The sequence below is a fragment of the Rattus norvegicus genome, chromosome 5 (assembly GCF_036323735.1).
Source record: "Rattus norvegicus strain BN/NHsdMcwi chromosome 5, GRCr8, whole genome shotgun sequence".
NCBI classification, from domain to species: Eukaryota; Metazoa; Chordata; class Mammalia; order Rodentia; family Muridae; genus Rattus; species Rattus norvegicus.
In genome coordinates this window covers 39968237-39982680 of record NC_086023.1, presented here as the reverse complement: position 1 = coordinate 39982680, position 14444 = coordinate 39968237, and the positions used below count along the sequence as shown (strand labels likewise).

The 14444-nt window shown below is 43.4% G+C and overlaps 3 pseudogenes; 1 reads left to right on the top strand and 2 right to left on the bottom strand.

The window, feature by feature from the left end:
* The first annotated feature begins 1029 nt into the window (after nucleotides 1-1029).
* LOC134478946 (large ribosomal subunit protein eL29-like) lies at nucleotides 1030-1682 on the top strand (annotated as a pseudogene).
* A 1191-nt stretch (nucleotides 1683-2873) lies between these two features.
* LOC134478945 (heat shock protein HSP 90-beta-like) lies at nucleotides 2874-13051 on the bottom strand (annotated as a pseudogene).
* On the bottom strand, nucleotides 9246-9379 carry LOC120103292 (small nucleolar RNA SNORA48; annotated as a pseudogene).
* Nucleotides 13052-14444: the final 1393 nt, after the last annotated feature.

Sequence of the window (14444 nt, the reverse complement as noted above, 5' to 3'; positions counted from 1 at the left end):
CTCTTCAAACATCATGATTCCTTAATCTCAAGTTCACATTAAATTTCCTGATCAAACTGCAAGATTTTCTGCTTTACTTTTTTGTTCCAAGTCTCAATCTCCTTTTATAGCAATAGGGGTTGATTTTAGGTTGTGCCAAGTTGACAACAAATACACCTGGTTAAAAGCAGGTAGTGATAATCTTGTCATATTCTGAATACTGAACTGTATTGAACTTGGGTCTGCCAGATGAGTTAGACAATCACCTTTCACTCAGCCTCAGTGCCAAGTCTTAGGACATAAGTAAAAGTAGAGAAGTTCTTTGGTAGAATGTAAGAGGGATATCCTCCAATCCAATTGCACTGGAGTCCTTGTTTCCACTTGAAACCTCATGGTTACAGTCTTTGCTGCCAGCCTTCTTATTGGCATTCTGGTCTGCTATGCTCCCACTCGGATTGCCCATTAAACTCTGCTCAGAGCATTTTAGGCTTTTGCTACCCTGTATCTCAATCCAACACCCAATTCCCTCTACAAATCTGTTCCAAAAACTTAATGACCAACGATAAGGTTTAATCAGGACACTGGTCATACTGACAGTAACAAATTTCTATTAGTTTTTTCAACATTGAAACAATATCTTCTAGAGACAACTTCCAGAGAGGAAGAAATATTTTGGCTCATAATTTCAGAGCTGTCATTTTATAGCCATTGGCTCTGATTCTGAGCAAAGGGCTCACAGAGGCAGGGGCATGCCACAGAGGCTATTCTTATGCAGAGGGGAAGCAGAGAAAGGAGAAAAAAGTGGGGAAGAGGTAGTCATTTTCAAACATACCCCTCTCCAGTTGTTTTTCCTCCAACTACAAGTCCATCTCCTAAAGTTCCCTCCATCTCCTAAAGTTTCTGTCATCTCCAAAATGACGCCTCTAGCTAGGAAGCAAGCTTTCAACACATGAGTCTGGAGGGGACACTTCAGATTCAAACCATGAAAGTTATTATTGTTAATAAGAATGTGTCATAATGGCTGTGGGAGCTGCGGGTTACTGTGCAGACATGGCCAAGTCCAAGATCCACACCACACCCAACCAGTCCTGCAAATGGCACAGAAATGGCATCAAGAAACTGCAGTCACAAAGATATGAATCTCTTAAGGGGAATGACCCCAAGTTCCTGAGGATCATGCGCTTTGCCAAAAAGCAGAACAAGAAAGGGCCGAAGAAGATGCAGGCCAACAATGCCAAGGCAGTGAGTGCACGAGCAGAGACCATCAAGGAAGGCCCTTGTGAAGCCTCAGGCCAGTAAGCCCAAGATGCCAAGGGGCCCCAGCTCTAAACTCAGCCATCTGATTTTCATTGCTTACCCCAAGCTTGAGAAGAGGATTCGAAGCTACACAGCCAAGGGTCGTAGGCTCTGCCAACCAAAGCCCAAGGTTCAAACCAAGGCACAGGTTTCAGTTCCAGCTCAGGCTCCCAAGGGAACCCATGCCCCTGTGAGGTCCCCATAGAAAAGGTTCCTGCCAATGTGAAGACAGACGGACTGCTGTGACACACCTACCTACACACTATTTGCAGATAACCAGAGTCCTATGCTGTTTTTACAAATAAATGTGAGATGAGAAAGAAAAAGAATGCGTCATACTTATGAAAATAACCAAAACAGAGAGTAGATTTGAAATCTACTATCTCCATCACAAAAATTGATAAGTACACGAGGTGATGCATATTATAATTAGATCAATTTATCCATCTCAGAATGTACATCTATTTTAAGCTTGTGGTACATGATAAACACATACTTAAGGAGTTAAAGTACATAACAACAGATACTTAGGTACCTCTGAAACAGGAATAAGTATCCATGGTTTATATGTACTCATGGATGATTGTCTTTTGTTGCTTTTCTTTCTTTTTCCTTATTGCTGTCATTTCTGATTGTTACCAGTTTCTTCTTGTCATTTCTTTTTTTCCAAGACAGGGTTTCTTTGTGTAACCCTGGCAGTCTTGGAACTCATTCTGTAGACTAGGCTGGCCTCAAACTCAGATATCCAACTACCTTTGTGCTGGGATCAAAGTTGTGCACCACCACTGTCCAGGATCTTTTTGTCACCTGAAGAATGGATACACAAGATGTAGTTCATTTACACACATTCACACTATTCAGTTAGTAAAAATGAGGACATCATGGTACCAGTCCAACTTGGGATCCGTTCTATGCTAGGGACCAAACCCTGACACTTACTGATACCATGTTATGCTTGCAGACAGGAGCCTTACATGGCTGTCCTCTGAGAGGACCTACAAGTGGCTGACTGTGACAGATGCAGATACTTATAGCTAACCATTGGACTGAGGTCAGGGACCCCTATGGAAGAGTTAGGGGAAGGAATGAAGGCGCTGAAGGGGGTTGCAATACCATAGGAAAAACAACAGTCTCAATCAACTCAGACTCCTGGGAGCTCCCAGGGACTAAACTACCAACCAAAGAGTGTACACGGGCTGGTCTGAGCTTCCCTGCACATATGTAGTAGAGGATTGACTTGTCTGGCCTCAGTGGGGAAGATGTGCATAATTTTGTAGAGACTTGATGCTCCAGGGAAGGGGAATGTTGGGGTGGGTAAGGTGGGTGGTGGGTGAGTGGTAGGTTGGGGATTTGGGGTTGCGAGTAGGGGGTGGGGTGGGGAGTACCCTCTGAGAGGCAAAGGGGTGGGGAATGGCATGAAGGACTTTTTGAGGAAGGGGGCCAACATTTGGAATGTAGGTTAAAAAAAGAAAAAGGTATTTATATTTAATAATGCATTACATTTAATTCAAAATGATAAGACATATTAAACATATGAATATACATTAATGATATATTTTACATTGTTTCATACCAAGCCTTTGAGATCTGGTATTTCTTTTTTCAGAGCTGAAGACCGAACCCAGGGCCTTGCCCTTGCTAGGAAAGCGCTCTACCTCTGAGCTAAATCCCCAATCCCTGAGATCTGGTATATTTTTTACTTTAATTAGCAGATATTTAGATATTTCATTTAATTAAAATTTGAACACTAAGGGCTTTTTTCTTTTTCTTTTTAAAGATTCCCCCCATTTGGATTTTATAAAATTTATAGCTGAATGAATAGTGGATGTTCCTAACATATTTAAGTTTTCCAGTGATTGAAATGAGTATAGTTTTAAAGTTAAAGTATACTGAAATTAAATTAAAAATGCGGTTCCACATCTCACTGGCGATGTTTCAAGTGGTTGGTAACCATGTACATGGCTATGGCGACTGTACTGGCCAGAACAATCATAGGTGTTTCTTGTCCTAGATAGGGTTTCTTTCTTTCTTTTTTTTTTTTTTCACTTCAAATCAAGGCACAAGTTTAACATGAATTCCATAAAAATCCAAGAAAGAAGTGTACATATGTAACAAACTGATTCCCAGAGTTTTCAGAAATACAAGGACAGTAGGTTAGTTATAATTTTGAAAAAAAAATTGAGAGCAAATCACATGATTTTAAGAACTTAATATATGGTCATAACACATGACAATATTGATTGGGTAGACTATACCTCAATTTTCTACTACTGTGAAAAATTGAGGGAATGAATTACTAAAGGAAAGAGAAATGTGTTTTGGCTCACAGTTTCAGAGGTTTCATTCCATGGCACAATTACAAAATAAGTCAGGACATTATTGGACACAGTATGATCGAGAAAATTTTCTTTCATTATGACAGCCTAGACAGTCCACTCAACCATGAACTGCTCGACCTATCGATGAGGCTAGTACTTCATATTTCAATTGCATATCAACAGTGCCAAGAGCTGGGAACAAAACCCACTAATAAATGATCTGTTCAGGTTATTTTATATTCAAATCAGAACAGAAACAAACATACTAGATCAGTAGAAACAAATAGAAAGCTTGGAAATAATAATAATAACAATAATGATAATAATAATAATGATAATGACATAAGAAATATGGAAACTTTCTTTACTATCTAACAATAAAGGTGCAGTAACTTTTACTAGTTATTTTATTTATTTACATTTCAAATGTTTTCTCCCTTCAGGACCACCAGCCCAAGGATGATGCCACCCCACAGTGAGCTGTCCCTGCTCCTCAATCACTAATAAGAAAATACCCTGCAGGCTTACACAGCCAGATCTCGTGGGAGCATTTTCTTAACTGAGGTTTGCTCCTTTCAGACGACTTTAGATTGTATATAATTGACATAAAACCATGAAACACACTTATAGAACACCTCTGTGAAAGGCCTCAGAGTAAGGAGAGCTCTGGATGGTGTGGTGATTGCTGGGGGCTATCTGAGCATTCCCCACTGGAGACTGGGGGCATTGAGGGGAGCGTGTTCCCCTCTTCTTAGAAAATGACTTTATTGCAAAAAGTATGATTTTTGTGGTTGTTTGTTAGTTTGCAAGATGTTTGGAGTTGTTGACAGTGTAACGTCTCTGAAAGTGAGGTATTTCTTTATATTTTGTTTTTCTCCACGGGCAGGAGTGTGCACAATCGATGTGGGAAAACACGTTCTATTTAAGTACAGCTTTGATCATATGGCCTCATAATTCCCGATGCTCATTTGATTCTTTTGCTAAAATGTATACGCTTGCTGGTTATTTTAGCTCTCTGTCCATAGCGCTGCTCGCTTCTGCTTTCTATTTCATCTCATCTCTCCAAATAAGCTGGCCGTTTTTTTTTTCTTCTTCATTATTTTCTGCTATTGAGTCCAACGTTCCACAGAAAAGTTGATTTGTTAATTAGTTTAATCGCCTCTTCTCATAATGGCGGGGTAAGATTGGTGAGGAAGCTTGTTATCAGTCCATGCTACTGGTAAGCAGTAATTACAGATAATGACACTTTTGTCTTGCGGCATTCTGAAGACTGTCTTGAACTCCTCAGTGAATTAGCAAAATGGACTGTCAGTTGAATTCTCCCCTGGTTTCTTCTCCAACTTGTCCTCTCCTCTCCCCCCAATGAAACAAAATTGCCGCTTGTTAGGTGGAAGCTCATTTGAAGTCTCAATTTTCTTGAGTATTCAGCTCGTCCACAAAGTACCAGGTGCTCAGCCGTGGCCACCGCACTCTCCTTTGGCTTCAGACTCTACTCAACTGGCATCCTACAAGTCTTTGATTTTTCCTTTGCTTGGAGAGGCATCGGTTGTCTTGACAGCAGCGCCAAGGCTTTGCCCTTGTACTTTGATACACATTGTGGTACAATCTAATAATTAAAGTCATTTGTCAAGAAACGGGGCATTCACACTCTCCTCTGAAGAGATCGTAACAAACAGCGGATTTCACGTGGACAGAAGCCAGGACAGGGACCGTCACTTTCAAAATATGCTTGGAATGCAGAGCCCAGAGTAGTTTAGGATCTAAGTTGTTTTTTAATATCTGGTTTTCAAGTAGAGAAAAATTTCACTCCAGGGAAGGTGGTGTGTGTGTGTGTTGTTCTGCAGTGTCTGGTGATGGTTTTGGTTGCATAACTGGGAAGGCAAGGTGGTACTGGCCTTTAGTAACTAGAGATCACGATTCTGCTAAACAGCCTGACACCAGTAGGGAAGTCCTTCACAGTATGGAATTCTCTCGATTGACAATACAGTGCCTATCTGAACCCTGCTCCCAATAGTTAATATTATACAACAATCCAGGGAGTGATTTGTTTTGTTGGAATCTTAGGACTCTCTGCAAAGAACATGAACTTCCCTGTGTCCTGCTACGTGGACTTCTTATGAGCAGACAATGAACAACAACAATAAAAACCCTATCCTTATAATTACCTTGGAAGCTTTCTTTGCTTTTTTTTTTAATTTAGGAAGCATGCTAAACACTGACATGGTTCAGTTATGAACAAGTTTTTCCCAGGGAAATGACACAATCCACCAGTGCCACAACCATTTACATTTTGGCTAAAATCTGCTCACGTGGTGAGCAGAAAAGGAAGAAGAGTTGAAGAAGAAGAGGAAGAGGAAGAGGAAAAAGAGGAGATAGCCCAAAATTACTTTGCATCGAAACAACAGAAAGGATGCCTCAAAGGCATTTTAGGAAGTGGCAATACCCCACACATTACAAACTGAAAGGTAGTAAGAGAGTAAACTCATTTGAAAGGATCTCCTTTGAGAAAAGAGCGTGTCTGAGTCACCTCTCAAGCTCCTCATGCTTACACAGGACCACCTAGCAAGTTGGATTTGATATGAATGTCAAACCTTGACATCAGTTCCGGTCTTACTGACAGCAACCTGGAGAGAGTCATGTAGACATTTTTTCTCACCGAAGTAAAAGGGCCTGTTTGAACCAACTCCATTTTTAGGGGTCTGTTGGATTAAGGTGATGGTGACCTTGGAATTGATGTGTGCTATCTTTTTGTATATCAGTGACATAAACACCAATCTATCCTGGGCCCTTACAACCTGACATGGAGGAAGAATGACATCTTTTTTTTTAAATAATTTATTTTTTTATTGGATTTTTAAAATTTACATTTCAAATGTTATCCCCTTTCCTGGTTTCCCCTCCAGAAACCAGCTCTCTCTCCTGCTTCTATGAGGATGCTCCCCCAACTCCTTCCCACCTCCCTGCCTTGATATTCCCTACACTGGGGCGTCGAGTCTTGACAGGACCAAGGGCCTTCTCCTCCCATTGATGCCATCCTCTGCTACATATGTGGCTGGAGCCACCAGTCTCTCTCTGTGTACTCTTGGGATAGTGGTTTAGTCACCGGGAGCTCTGGAGCATCTGGTTGGTTGATGTTGTTCTTCTTATGGAGTTGCAAACCCCTTCAGCTCATTTAATCCTTTCTCTAACTCCTTCATTGGGGACCCCATTCTCAGTTCAGTGGTTGGCTGTGAGCATCTGCCTCTGTATTTGTCATGCTCTGGCAGAGCCTCTCAGGAGACAACTATATCAGGCTCCTGTCAGCATGCACTTACTGGCATGAGGGTTGACATCTTAACTTCTTTAAACATCTCCAGAGTCAATAATGGAACAGTGATGTCTTTACAAGCAGGATACCTTGAATCATTACTCTTAGTGGGAAAAGGGAAAATTTCATTCTCCTGTGGGAAAATTCCTGGCTAAGGTTCTAGGGCTTAGCGTAAAACACATGAGTGTTTTGTTGTCTTGAATTGGAAATTATCTTAGATGATATCTGAAGCTTTTGTTTTTTAATAATTGGAATTTCTAGTTCAATGCTTTTGGAGTTGGTGTTTAAGAACTTAGTTTTGCAGTGTCGCATTCCACAGCTCCCTTTTCTTCATGAATTGTTTCCTGCTTGGTTCCATCCATTGTCTTCTTCATAGCTGTCTCTGGAACACCACCGAGTATCTATCTGCTCTGTGCCCAGCACACAGTATTGTTCTTCCAGTCTTCACTCTAGAATGTCCTGTGCAAACTTAACTAACGTTCAACCTTTCAGGAAATCCATTCCTATTGTTCCACATTAAACCAGCTGGTTTTTAAAAAAGCTTTTGACTGATTCCTTGTGAGTTTCACATTATGCATCCTAGCTCCATTCATTTCCTCATCCCCTCACATCCACTCTTTGCTCTTACAACCTTCCTCTGCCAAATGAACACGAACACACACACACACACACACACACACACACACACACACACACACCAACAAAGCACAGAAAATCATCTCATCATGGAAGCTGTAATATGTCACAGTGTGTCCCATGTATATCCCTCTGTCCATACATCTTCACTTGCAAATGTCCATTGCAATGAGTCATTGGTCTGGTTTGAGATCTCTGGTTTCTGTGACACCATCAATATTAGGTCCTCACTGGAATTCCTTCCGGTTACCCTGCTGTGCTCTGTGTCATGGAAATCCTTCAGATTTGGAACAAGACTGGCCCTTTCACATGTCCCAACTGTTCACAGATGATACAGATTTTGTGGTGGGCTAAGTCAGAGCCCTGGGTCTGGCCTGGGTGGTATCTGAGCTGCTCTCATCCCTCATCTGCACCACCAGGGTGAGCTCTCCAGCACTGTTCTTGGTAGACAACCCAATGCCACCATCAACAGGGAGGCAGGGAGTTCTCTTACTCTCATGCCTTCAGGCCCAACTCACCCACACCCATGCTTCCAGAACCAGCTCCACTCTGCTGCCCAATCAAAGTGAGGCCCACTCTCACAAGTGCTTTATCCTGTGAGGGACTGGGCCAGTTCTTCTACTCTCACACCCTGGGGTTGGCTCACTCATGCTATCAGGGCCAGCTACACCGTGTTGCCCAGGTGTAGTATAGGGTCCGATCTTCCAAGTGCTGTAGCCAGTAAATGGGCAGGGCCAACTCACTCACCCTCATGATCCCCCGGGTTAGTTCTTCTGACTGCCTCCATTGGCATTGTGGGTGGAGGGCACCCTCCATCCCCAGGCCATTTCTTGGCAGAGGAGTAGCAGGGTCAGCTCTCTCTTGCTCGTATCATTGGGGCCAGCTCACCTACAACCCCTCCACAAGGGTCAGCTCTGCTAGGCTGTCCTGGTAAGGTGCTGCTTTTTTGAGACTCTGGGCAGCTTTTTGGACTGCTGGAGTCAGCTTTCCTACTCTCATGCCCTCAGGGCCAGCTCCCCCACACCATGCCACCAGGGCCAGCTCCACTGGGCTGCTTTTGTGAGGTGCAGGGACTCAGTACTACAGCTGGTGAGAGGTGGTCAGCTCTCCAGAACACCACAGCTAGTGAAAGGCGGGTACAGTTCTGCAGAGCCTCTGGTAGTAAAGGGTGGCACAGACATCAACACTGACAACCACTGCTGTATAGCCACAATCCCAGACATGGCCCTCAGCAGCCGCTTGGACTGGAACCTCACAGTGGTCCCAGGTGGCAGGGCTGGTCACTCACAGCTGCTTACTCCTCTCTCCCCTTGAGTCTCCAGTTCCATCTCTCTTCATAATGCTCAAGCTGCTTCACTTCTCTTTCTCTCCCATTTGTCCACCACATTTTTGCACATCGGGCTTGCTTCTGCTGCAGGCTGGCCACGTGGCTGGCAGACCCCTGGGTGACATCATCCTCCATCTATACTGTGCCCACAGCCTGGCATGTTCTGTGAGGTGGAGGGCAGGTTTGTGGGTGCCTTTTCCCACCAGCACCAGGTCTCTGTTTATCTTCCTCCTCCTGTGCCTCGATTTGATTTGATTTTTATGAGTCCTAGGCATAAAAGAGCTTTGGCCACCAAGTCAGTCATCAAGCTAGGATGAAGAAAGGGGGGTTGGGGATTTAGCTCAGTGGTAGAGCACTTGCCTAGCAAGCGCAAGGCCCTGGGTTCGGTCCCCAGCTCCGAAAAAAAGAATTAAAAAAAAAAAAGAAGAAGAAGAAAGGACTGCCGTCTGCTCTGCCCCTGACTGATATAAGGACACCACCACCAACAAAGTGTTTCTTTGCCCATTGTCAGGGGGAGCGAGACAGCTGCTTTTTTTCTCACCTCCTTTCTGCCTCCTGTTTTTCACTTGAGTTATGGAATATGAGAACATAGCAATGTTTTTATAAGACCAGGTATTCCAGCAGGAGATAAGCGTCTTTCTATTATAACTTTTGTTTGTATAAAACTACATCTTCTTTCATTTGTATTCTTTTAATTTTAGAACAAAATAAAGCAAACAAGAACCCCATAATACAAAACACCCAACCCTGCTATTCTGCAGGAGGGGATTTTTCTGCCTTAAGGCACAAAGACAGGATAGACAAGATCCAGGGGTTCTTTAATCGACTTCTTCCATGCAAGAGGCATTGTCATCACTCTAAAGTTGGGGGATTCATCAGGAACAGTGCTCTGGGCTCCCCTGCTGTCACCTCATCCTCAACAATGCCTAGACCTACCTTGATCATGCAAGTTCCCGAGTGAGCAACCAGAGGAGAGCAGAGCAGTCTCAGGCAGCAGCAGCACCAGGTCAAACAACAGCTTTGCCATATTTATCTGCCTCAGCCTTCTGCTTCAGGGTCTCCACAATGGGGTGGTCAGGGTTGATCTCTAGGTGCTCTTTGACCATCATGTAGGCAATAGTGCCTCAGCCTTCAGATCTACTTAATGTTGGATGTCCAGCCTTGTTGGATGGTGCTTTTCACAATGTAGCAAGGTGAAGACATAAGCCTAGTGGAGATTGTCACTTTTTCTACCTTCCTATCCAAGATCTTCATAAGCCATGCAGAGATTCTCAAACTTTGCCTTGCTCTCCTCCATTTTCTTCTTTTCTTCCTCATCCCTTGGTAGCTCTCGGCCCTTCTTAGTCTCTGAGTCTAGGCTCTTTCCATCAAATTCCTTGATCTGCTGTATACAGTACTCATCAATAGACTCAGTCATATTCACCACCATGAGAACCTGCTTCCCCACATGCGCCGCAAAGGCAGGTTTGTCCACGATAGACTTCTGTGTCTCCTTCATGTGAGACACATACTCTGACAGGGAAGTCATCTCATCTCCAGACTGAGAACCGTGACAGTGGAGGAGCTCAGAGAGGCACTGATGGCTAGTGAAGTCTTCATGGATTCCAAGCTTTAAATTCTTGGAGAATGCCTCATAAAATTTCTTGTAGTTCTCTTCGGTTCAGCCAACTCTGAGAAGAACTGAAGGCACCTTTCCACAATGTTTTTGTGGATGACTTTCAGGATCTTGCTCTGTCGGGGCATATCTCGGGAGATGTTCAGGGGCAGGTCGTTGGAGTGAACCACAGCACATATAAAGTTGAGATATTCAACTATTAGCTCATCATAGCTGTCCATGACGAACACAAAATGGACATACAGTGTGATGTTCTTTTTCTTGTTCTAAAAAAGACCAGAGGGAGCTTGCTAAGGAAGGAAGAACCATTCCCTGAGTTCCAAGTGACCTTCCACAGAGACATGATTGACTGCTTATTGACCTTCCCTATCACTGATGATATTGTAGATGGGGATCTTATAGAATTCACCATATTTCTCTTGAATGATGTCATTGTTGCCTCTGTCATCCTCCTTGTCTGATCCCACACCTTCAATCTTCTTCAGGCTTCTTCTCATCATACTTATCTTCTTCTTCTTTCTCGGCTTTCTCTTCCTCTGCCTCATCATCACTGATTTCCTTTTTTTCATAGACCATGGGATGGTCTATGAACTCTGAGTGTTTCTTCACCACTTCCTTGGCCTTCCTCTCCTGTAGTCTGCCTGGTCTTCTTTGAGGTAAAGGATCACTTAGTACCTCAGCCCATGTGCTCACTGTGCTCTGCAGGAACCGTGAAGGATGCACCAGCAGAAGACTCCCAGGCATACTGCTCACCACTATTGTGCTTTGTGCTCACAACCACTCTCTCTCTGCCACTAGATAGACTGAATGGAATTCAACAACAGACTGCCAGTCATGGCGATGCCTGTCCCAGCCTGGAGAGCCTCCATGAATGCCTTCATGCCAGATTTAGCAATGGTTCCCAACTTATATATGAGGTCAGCCCTGCTCATGGCAATGATAGTGTTCACCAGTCAGCGTGTGCTCCTGATCTTATAACAAATCTTGTCCAAGGCATCAGAAGCATTAGAGATCAACTCCTGAAAGGAAAGCTTCCTTGTTTGAATAGAAAGTATTGATGATGAGGGACATGAGGGGAGAGATTTCTGCCTGAAAGGCAAAGGTCTCTACCGCTCCCTCTCCATGCTGTATTTCTTTAAGCATCTTGATAGGAAACCATCTAGTAGTATAGAACAGAGTATGTAGACCTGGACCACATCTGACTCACGTGCCAAGCCTACACTGCAAGGGGGTGATTCAAGAGATCTCTCTATTGCAATTTTTATGGTTTCCGTATTTACTTCTCAAAAAGAACTTTACTTTTTTGGAGCTAGTCATGATTAGATTATTTCATACTCAGTGTGTTTTGTAATGTCTTACCCATTTAATTATACTCTCATACATTTGTTTCATCTTTTTATATTACCCTTTACAATGTTAATGTTTTGATATTTGCCTCTATCGAGGAGGCAATAGGTGATTAATAAACAGAAGGATAGTGAATAGATGACCTGATCAGCACCACATGTCAGTGATTCCACAGAGTGGGGTTTTCTGCCAGGAAAATTGATATATTCCCTTGTATAAGTAATGTTGGTGTTTTACTTAGGGTCTTATTGCTGTGAACAGACCCCATGACCAATGCAAGTTTTATAAAGGACAACATTTAATTCGGGGCTGTCTTACAGGTTCAGAGGTTCAGTTAATTATCATCAAGGCAGGAACATGGTAGCATTGCAGCACCCAGCAGGCATGGTGCAGGAGGAGCTGAGTTCTACATCTTGACCCAAAGGAAGCCAGGAACAAACTGAACATCCCCAGGCCCACTCCCACAGTAACACACTTCCTTCCACAAGGCCACACCTTCTAATAGTGCCACACCCTGGACCAAGCATATGCAAAGCATCACAGTTGGGGAGTTTCACACTTCTTTTCTATTTTGCATTCTCTCTCTCTCTCTCTCTCTCTCTCTCTCCATCCTTCCCTCCATCTCTCTTTTTCTCTTTCCTTCCCTCTTCCTTTCCTTCCCTTTCCTTCTCTAAATCCCAAAATGTTAGTGATGTACATTTCTATGCATGTGTCTATGGGTGCCTGTGCACGGAAGCTAGAGGTAGATATTGGTCTCTTTCTTTATGGTATTTCACATTACTTATTTAGTAATGGTTTTGTGAGCATTTACTAACTGTATGTAATAACTTTCAGTATGCTATTTTGATACATGTACATACTGTGTTTTGGTCACATTCTCTTTACTCTCTCACTCTCCTTTTATTCCTGTTGTCTTCTTCCCCACTACCTCCATTTCTACCTTTAGGTTTTCTTTCTCTTCCTTCTGCAACTAAACGAGTTTCACTAGAGCTGTTTACTTGAGTGTGGGTGGGACTTTACCTACAGGAACGTGGGCTGTTACCCGTGTGGCACTGAAGAAAATATCTCTCCCCCCATTATTGATTGTTAATTGTACAAACCCCCAGAGAGAGGTGTTGTTGCAAGGGCCCCTGCCACTTCCTTGGCAAGGTCACCACAGGATTATAGGGTTATTGAACATGGAGTTCACTGATTTGGAAAGACTAGATGGTTAGTGAGCTCCAGAGATTTACCCTTTCCAGGGATCTTCCAGAGAACCCTTGGTCTCCTCAGGACGATTTACAGGAATGCGATCTACGCTTGGCTTTCTCCACGGTGCAGAAGATCTGAATTCCGTTCCTCATGCTTGAGCAGTAGGTACTTTACCTACTGAGCTCTTTCCACAGCCCTTCGTTGTCTTCCAAGAGCTGAATGGGACAGAATAGATAGAGTTAACAAGGCTTAGAAAGAAAGGAAGAACAGCTAGGAATCCTTTAAAAGAATTGCTGAGGCATAACAGCCCCTCCCCCATTTCTCTGTCAGAAATAGGTAGCAATTTCAAAATGTTAGTAGATATTCCGTTGTCTTTCTTCGTTTAATGTGGCCATGGATAGAGCCACTGACACCATTCAGTGCTATGCTGACTCTTTACCACCCGAGCCCACTCCTGCAGAGAGAAGGATGCTGTGCAAACTTGTGCACATTAGAACAATGCTAACTTTCCTAGATTCAGACACAGTAGCTAGTTTGCTGAACATTATTCTTAATTTTTTTCCATCTTTATTAAATTGGGTATTTCTTATTTACATTTCAAATGTTATTCCCTTTCCCGGTTTCCAGGCCAACATTCCCTAGCCCCTCCCCTTCTATGTGAGTGTTCCCTTCCCCATCCTCCCCCACCGTTACTGCCCTCCCCCAAACAATCCCGTTCACTGGGGGCCCAGCCTTGACAGGACCAAGGGCTTCCCCTTCCACTGGTGCCCCTACTAGGCTATTCATTACTACATATGAATTTGGAGCCCAGGGTCAGTCCATGTATAGTCTTTGGGTAGTGGCTTAGTCCCTGGAAGCTCTGGTTGCTTGGCATTGTTGTTTATATGGGGTCTCAAACCCCTTCAGCTCTTTCAGTCCTTTCTCTGATTTCTTCAATGGGGGTCCTGTTCTCAGTTCAGTGACCAGCTGCTGGCATTCGCCTATGTATTTGCCATATTCTGGCTGTGTCTCTCAGGAGAGATCTACATCCGGTTCCTGTCAGCCTGCACTTCTTTGCTTCATCCATCTTATCTAGTTTGGTGGCTGTATATGGGCCACATGTGGGGCAGGCTTTGAATGAGCATTCCTTTAGTCTCTGTTGTAAACTTTGCCTTCCTATCCTCTCCTAAGGGTATTCTTGTTCCCCTTTTAAAGAAGGAGTGAAGCATCTGCATTTTGGTCATCCTTCTTGAGTTTCATGTGTTCTGTGCATCTTGGGTAATTTGAGCATTTGGGCTAATATCAATGAGTGCATATCATGTGTGTTTTTCTGTGATTGGGTTAGCTCACTCAGGATGATATTTTCCAGTTCCATCCATTTGCCTTGAATTTCATAAAGTCATTGTTTTTGATAGCTGAGTAATATTCCATTGTGTAGATGTACCGCAT